This window comes from Glycine max, chromosome 19, assembly GCF_000004515.6.
Source record: "Glycine max cultivar Williams 82 chromosome 19, Glycine_max_v4.0, whole genome shotgun sequence".
Taxonomy (NCBI): domain Eukaryota; kingdom Viridiplantae; phylum Streptophyta; class Magnoliopsida; order Fabales; family Fabaceae; genus Glycine; species Glycine max.
This window is the reverse complement of record NC_038255.2, coordinates 12,869,169-12,877,183: the sequence shown is the minus strand read 5'-3', so window position 1 is coordinate 12,877,183 and position 8,015 is coordinate 12,869,169. Positions and strand designations below refer to the sequence as shown.

Here is an 8,015-nt window from a genome sequence, read left to right as displayed (position 1 = left end):
TAGCCCTTCGTCCATTAAGCATGAACGCAAGTTAGGCTCAGAGGCAATTAGTCGAACACGAAGCGTGCACTGATTAATATTCACGAAATTGGGATAACTGGTGAAGGGAAAACTGCCAGGAAACCACATTACAAACGAAACCTCAAAGAGAGTTGGGCTTCGTCCTCAAAAGGAAACAACACCAAAAAATCTAGCCTTCCATGGATTCAAACAGAAAACGCAAATGAAGCATGAAGCAGAAACGTAAATGAACAAGAACGTAAATGAACAGAAACGTAAATGAACAGAAACGTAAATGAACAGAAACGTAAATGAAAGTAGAAGAAGAAGCAAGAATGAACTCGTAATTAGAAGCAGAAAATGGAAATTTGCATTAAGAACGAAAACTGTAACAAGGGAACAGAAAAACGTGAAAACCTAAAACCAAAGCTCTAAATAATGAAAATAGCATAGCAGAATAGAAATGTCCTGCACGAATCCCAAGGCATCTATTTAAAAAGAGTCACTCAAAGTCACTGGGCCCTATTACAATACTCTGGCCCAAAACGAAATAAACACTGAACAACATAAAATAAAATTGCGAAATTTCCTAATTAAAAATTAACTAAGGTAAGCGCTGCTTTATTTGCCCTCTTCAAGTCCACAACCAAAATCCGGATTAAGCCCAATGTTTCATTAATTCCTGAAATTAGATTTAAAACATCAAATTAGCTAAATGAGCCCAAATAATAAAACTGCCTAATTAATTGACAATTAAGACCAATCAATAATTAAAATGGTGCAAAAAGGGTTTAGAAAATAGAAGAAAATGATGGCACATCAAAACCCCCCATACTTAGCCTTTTGCACTCCTGGGCAAAATGAAACAAGGAACAAAATCCAAGGATATCAAAGGGAGACAAACAAAAACATTCACATATTTCTCAATGAACATCAAGGAATGAAAGGAATGGGTAACATCTAACATAAGGAGATCCAAAAAGTCAAGACATTCATGAAAATCATCCAAGCAACCCAATCATGGCAAAATAGTTAATCAGCTCAAGAATGAAAAGTGATAAAGCCTCACAAGATATACACTCTATCTCTCAAGTGTCTAGGCTACTATTTACCCTCAAAGCACCCATGAAAGCAAACACCACATAAACTTGGCAAGATTCTAAAATTGACAATCAACCCATAAACACAAGCACATGAGGATCAAAAGGTCTTTTAAGGTTGTAATGGGGCCAAGGACAAGGTATGGAGAAATATGGAATAAGTGGCTAAATCCCAAAGGAATAGAGGAGCAAAGGGGAATAAGTGCATATTAAGAAAAAAATAAGAAAATAGAAAGAAGTAAAGATAAAAATTAAACATGAAGAGTAGAACCAAGAGTTTCATCATTCTTGTGCCATTTAAGATCTTATTCACTCAACTTTATTGCTTTTCTTTTTCTTTTTTCGATTTTTTTTTTCGATTTTTTTTTTATTACTCTTTAGCCTTTGAGAAACAACATTTCATTCAGCATGTCCAACATTTATCCAATATACAATGTACATCAAGTATGGCCCAAAATACATCATGAAGCATAGCCAACAAAACAAGTTGTCCAACATTTATCCAATATACAATGTACATCAAGTATGGCCCAAAATACATCATGAAGCATAGCCAACAAAACAAGTTGTCCAATGAAACAAAAACCCCCCACACTTATTCCCAAAACAATTCCAAAGCTCCAAAATTCCTTAAGGATATGGTAATATCATGGTTTTTCACTTAAGGCTTGTAGTGAGCTTCAAAACAAGGAAAGGGAAACAAGGCTCAAAAGGGCTATCAAAGGAATTAATTCAAGGTAAGTCCATTTGGCTAGAAGCTTATAAGAACAAAATTGCCTTAATCATTTCCAAATATGCATGTGAATTAGGACGAATCAACAAGAATCAAGCCAAGGCTATTGTGCAAGCAATCAATGGGGCAAAACACACCAAATGATTATAATGATGGATGGCTCAAATTCTCACAAAGGTAAAATCAACACTTTCAAATTGAGCTTTCAAAACTATCATGACATGTAGAGAAGAATCAAGGATTTCAAGTCACAAAATGTCAAGAACTTTTATTTTCAAAACAATTACCCATTTCTTGAACATATCCTATAATTCAAAGAAAAACATGCAAAGTCGTACGTGCACACGAAATTGACCCAAAATATTAAACTGAAAATCCGACGAAACTAACAACATTAACAAATTAACACAACTAACAAATTAACAAAACCAACAAAACTAGCAAAACCAAAGAACACTCCCCCCCCATACTTAAACAACACATTGTCCTCAATGTAGCACAATTAACAGATTAAAAACAATTAAATCATCAAAGAGAATCGGACAAGTGTAATAAAAGCAAAGAAGGAGATAGGAAAAGAAAAACTCCCTAAGTCATGGTGGAGGAAGGGTAGGGTGGAGTAAGGAAGTCTCTTCCACCACTACGTCCACTAAAGAAGGGTTCGTGAGGAATGGCTTAAGTCGATGTCCGTTGACCTTGAAGCTCTTGTTTGTGGAGTCGCTTTTGATCTCAACTGTACCATAAGGAAAAACATTAGTAACAACAAAAGGACCAATCCACTTAGACCTCAACTTACCACTCATGAGTCCAAGCCTAGAATTATACAATAACACTTTTTGCCCAACCACGAAGTCTTTTTTAACTATCATGCTATCATGGAACTTCTTGGTCTTTTCTTTGTAGAACTTGGCATTCTCGTAGGCTTCTAGGCGGATTTCATCTAACTCACTCAGTTGCAACTTCCTTTCCTCGCCAGCTTGATCCATAGAGAAGTTGCAAGTCTTCACTGCCAGTATGCTTTGTGCTCAATTTCCACTGGAATATGACATGCCTTTCCAAAGACAACCCGATAAGGAGACATTCCTATGGGTGCTTTGTAGGCAGTCCGATGTGCCCAGAGAGCATCATCAAGCCTGGTACTCCAATCTTTCCTGCTTGGCTGCACAATCTTCTCTAGAATTCTCTTGATTTCCCTGTTAGAAATTTCTGCCTGTCCATTAGTCTGGGGGTGGTATGGTGTGGATACCCTGTGTACCACCCCGTACTTTTTAAGAAGGGCATGCATTGTCCTGTTGCAAAAATGGGTTCCTTGATCACTAACAATTGCTTTAGGTACTCCAAACCTGCAAAACAGATTAGACCTGACAAAGTCTGCGACAACTTTAGCATCATTAGTTCTAGTGGGCTTGGCTTCCACCCATTTTGAAACATAATCAACTGCAAGGAGAATATAAACATAACCAAAAGAGACAGGAAAAGGACCCATGAAATCTATACCCCAGACATCAAACACCTCACAGAATAGCATAGGTTGCTGAGGCATTTGTTGTCGCCATGTAAGTGTATTTCCTGCTCTCTGACACTGCTCACAAGTGCTGCAGATCTTCCACGCATCTTTAAAGATGGTGGGCCAATAAAAACCACAATCAAGCACTTTGCGAGCTGTCCTTTGAAAACCCAGATGACCTCCCGGTGCGGAAGAATGACAGAACTGCAGGACTGAGTCAGTCTCATGATCTGGAATGCATCGTCTAATGACCTGATCACTGCACAATTTCCACAAGTAGGGGTCATCCCAAATAAAATGCTTAGCATCACTTTTAATCTTATCTTTTTGGGCCTTAGATGCTAAGGGAGGAAAAACAGAGGCAACTAAATAATTGACAATGTTAGCAAACCAGGGAGTAGAAAGAGAGTCAGAAATACTATACAATATATACAAATGATCATCCGGGAAATCATCCCGAATAGGTGAATCTGCATCAGAGACACGTTCGATCCGACTCAAATGATCAGCAACTAGATTTTGTGCTCCGCTCCTATCACGGATCTCCAAGTCAAACTCTTGGAGCCAGAGCATCCATCGGATCAACCTAGGCTTAGAATCAGCCTTCTTCAACAAGTACTTTAGAGCTGCATGGTCAGTATAAACAATAATGCGAGTACCAAGCAAATAAGATCGAAATTTTTCAAGAGCAAAAACTATGGCTAGAAGCTCTTTCTCAGTAGTAGTATAATTTGCTTGGGCAGCATCTAAAGTCCTAGAAGCTTAATATATCACCCTGGGCAATTTATCAATTTTCTGAGCAAGGACAGCCCCCAATGCATAATTTGATGCTTCACACATAAGCTCAAAAGGGGCTGTCCAATCGGGTGCCTGGATGATGGGGGTGGTAGTCAACGCTCTTTTGAGGCAATCAAAAGCCTCTTTGCATCTGTCATTAAAGTCAAACTCCACCTCCTTTTGCAACAAGTTGGACAGTGGAAGGGCTACTTTGCTAAAATCCCTTATAAAGCGCCTGTAGAATCCTGCATGACCAAGAAAAGATCGCACCTCTTGCACACAAGAGGGGTAAGGCAATTGTGAAATAACAGAAATTTTTGCAGGATCTACTTCAATACCCTTATTGGAAATAATGTGGCCTAAAACTATACCTTGCTCAACCATAAAATGACATTTTTCAAAATTTAGAACAAGGTTAGTTTCAATGCATCTATTCAAAACTTTTTCCAAACTATTCAAACAACCATCAAAAGAGGATCCATATACAGTGAAATCATCCATAAACACCTCTATGCAATTTTCTAAAAAATCACTGAAAATACTAATCATGCACCGCTGGAAGGTACCAGGGGCATTGCACAGGCCGAAAGGCATCCTCCTATAAGCAAAAGTGCCGAAGGGGCAGGTGAATGTGGTCTTTTCCTGATCCTCAGGAGCAATAGTAATTTGCATATAACCAGAAAAACCATCAAGGAAACAGTAGTGGGATTTACCTGCCAGGCGTTCAAGCATTTGGTCAATGAATGGCAGGGGAAAATGGTCCTTTTTGGTAACCTGGTTCAGCCTCCTATAGTCAATGCAGACTCTCCAACTGTTCCGCACCCGAGTAGGAATCAGCTCCTCCTTCTCATTTCTGATCACTGTGAGGCCAGTCTTTTTCGGGACTACCTGGACGGGACTCACCCATTGGCTGTCGGAGATAGGATAAATGATTCCAGCTTGCAAAAGCTTGGTTATCTCCTTCTTCACTACATCAAGAATCACCGGGTTGAGTCTTCTTTGTGGCTGTCTTACTGGTTTAGCTCCATCCTCTAAATTTATTTGATGCATACATGTGGATGGGCTAATACCAGGAATGTCCGCCAGGGTCCAGCCTATAGCCTTCTTATGCTTCTTGAGAACTGACAACAACTTCTCCTCTTGCTCATCAGCAAGGGAGGCAGATATAATCACTGGAAAACTCTTGCTATCATCCAAGTAAGCGTATTTTAAATTTGATGGCAGAGGCTTCAATTCTGGTGTGGTCGGCTGGACAGTGGTAGAAGGAGATGGTTTCTCAGCCTTTACCTCATAAAGAAAGTCAGAGGTATGTGTACTTCCTGAAACATGGTTAGTCCTATCTGACTCTATAAAATCAATCTCAAGAGGTAAAACACCACCACCAGGCATGCAATCAATATCACTCTCAGATTCACTCTCAACATCAAATTCAGACATATGATCAAGTACAATTTCAGACTCAATGCATGAAGAGTGAGAGGCATGCAGATTAGAATAAAGATCAGTCATGTATTCATCAACAACATGGTCAATTATTTCAGCATGAAATACAAAAAGATCTTCAGATGGGTATTTCATAGCATCCAGAATATTAAAATGAACAGTTATATCACCAAACTCCATGGACAGTGTGCCTGCATAAACATCTATCTTAGTTCTAGCAGTTTTCATAAAGGGTCTGCCTAGAATGATGGGAACTGATCCTTGAGAAAATCCATCTTCCATATTCAAGATATAAAAATCAACAGGGAAAATCAGTTCACCAACTCTAACTAAGACATCTTCTATGAAACCAACAGGATAGGCAACACTTCTATTAGCTAAATGAATTACCACATCAGTTGACTGCAAGGGACCTAGAGATAGAGAATTAAAAATCGACAGAGGCATAACACTAACAGAGGCTCCTAAATCTAGCATGGCATTGTCAAACTTACTATTCCCTATAATACAAGGTATGCTGAATGTACCTGGATCTTTGCATTTTTCAGGAATTTGAGGAACAGATTTACCAATCAATGCGGAGACATTTCTGCCCATGCTAATTCGTTCACTTCCTTTAAGCTTCCGCTTATTAGTGCATAGCTCCTTCAAGAATTTGTCATATCTTGGAATTTGCTTTATTGCATCCAACAGAGGTATGTTTACCTCTACTTTTCTAAACGTTTCCAAGATCTCCTTCTCTGCCTCTTCCATTTTTTTGTTGGAAACTGCTCTTGGAGGGAGTGGAAGAGGGGGAATGTGATGCTTCTGCAAATCAGAATTACCTGTGGAAGAAGATTCACCTGCACAGAAATTGTTAGGTAGATTTTTGTCATCACCTTTTTCTGGAATAGAGTGAAGTTTGGAAGGTTCATTTGCAGATGAGGAAGGTGCTACGGGTTGAGGTCCTTGACACTGCTTTCCCGACCTCAATGAAATGGCACTGGCATTTTTGGGATTTTGGACAGCTTGAGAAGGCAGCTTGTCAGAATTCTGGGACTGTTGTTGATTCAATTGGGTAGCTAATTGTCCCATCTGATTGGTTAAGCTCTGAATGGAGGCTCTGGTCTCTTGCTGAAACTGCATGTTCTGCATAGTCATTTGCCTCACAAGTTCTTCGAGGGAAGGTTGTGGAGGGGCCTCAACTGTTGGTTGTTTCTGGGGTTGTTGCTGTTGTTGGATTGGTGGAGGAATGTATGGTCTGCTTGGGCCATCAGCATTTTGGAAGGAAGGAGCAGGCTGCTGTTGTTGTTGCTGAGGGCTGGACCATCTGAGGTTAGGGTGATTCCTCCATCCAGGGTTGTATCTGTTGCTGGAAAGGTCATAATTGCTCTGCTGTGGTTGATTTTGCTGCTGAGGTTGAGGAGGTCTATTGTAAATATTTGCAGCATAAACTTCAGGCTGCTCAATTGCTCCAGGTTGCTGCATGGAAGGGCAAAGGTCTGTATGGTGGTCAGCAGAGGAGCACAAACCACAAACCCTTGCGACAGGTACAGATTTCTAATTCAAGGCCAGCTGGGTTACCAAGTTGACCAACGCATCCAGTTTGCCTTCAAGCTTCTTAGTTTCAGATGATGCAGATGGGTTTGTAGCTACCTCATGCACTCCTCTAATGACTATGGCATCATTTCTGGCGCTAAACTGCTTGGAGTTGGAGGCCATCTTCTCAATTAAATTTCTGGCTTCAGCAGGAGTCATGTCTCCAAGGGCTCCACCACTGGCAGCATCTATCATACTTCTCCCCATATTACTGAGTCCTTCATAAAAATATTGGAGAAGAAGCTGTTCTGAAATCTGATGGTGGGGGCAACTGGCACATAGTTTCTTAAATCTCTCCCAGTACTCATACAAGCTCTCTCCACTGAGTTGTCTAATACCTGAGATATCCTTCCTGATGGCTGTGGTCCTGGAAGCAGGGAAAATTTTTTCTAAGAATACTCTCTTAAGGTCATCCTAGCTCGTGATGGACCTTGGAGCAAGGTAATACAGCCAGTCCTTTGCCACTCCCTCTAATGAATGAGGAAAAGCCTTCAGAAATATGTGATCCTCTTGGAAATCTGGTGGTTTCATGGTGGAGCAGACAATGTGAAATTCTTTCAAATGTTTGTGCGGGTCTTCACCTGCAAGGCCATGAAACTTTGGAAGCAAATGAATCAGTCCAGTTTTAAGAACATATGGGACATCCTCATCAGGGTATTGGATGCACAAGCTTTCATAGGTGAAATCAGGTGCAGCCATTTCCCTTAGAGTCCTCTCACGAGGTGGAGGTTGTGCCATGTTCTCAGAATGTGCAAAATCAGAATGCTCAGAATCAGAATGCTCAAAATTATAATGCTCAAGATCAGGATGTTCAAAATCACCAATAACAGAATGCACAGATTCACCAGTTATGGAATGCTCAAAATGATCAAAAGGT

At 40.1% G+C, this 8,015-nt stretch overlaps 1 non-coding gene across 1 annotated transcript; it reads left to right on the top strand.

Moving 5' to 3' along the window:
• Nucleotides 1–7,391: 7,391 nt before the first annotated feature.
• Nucleotides 7,392–7,498, top strand: LOC113000543 (small nucleolar RNA R71). Its single transcript, XR_003265876.1, has one exon. It is a non-coding gene; the product is annotated as a small nucleolar RNA R71 (small nucleolar RNA).
• Nucleotides 7,499–8,015: the final 517 nt, after the last annotated feature.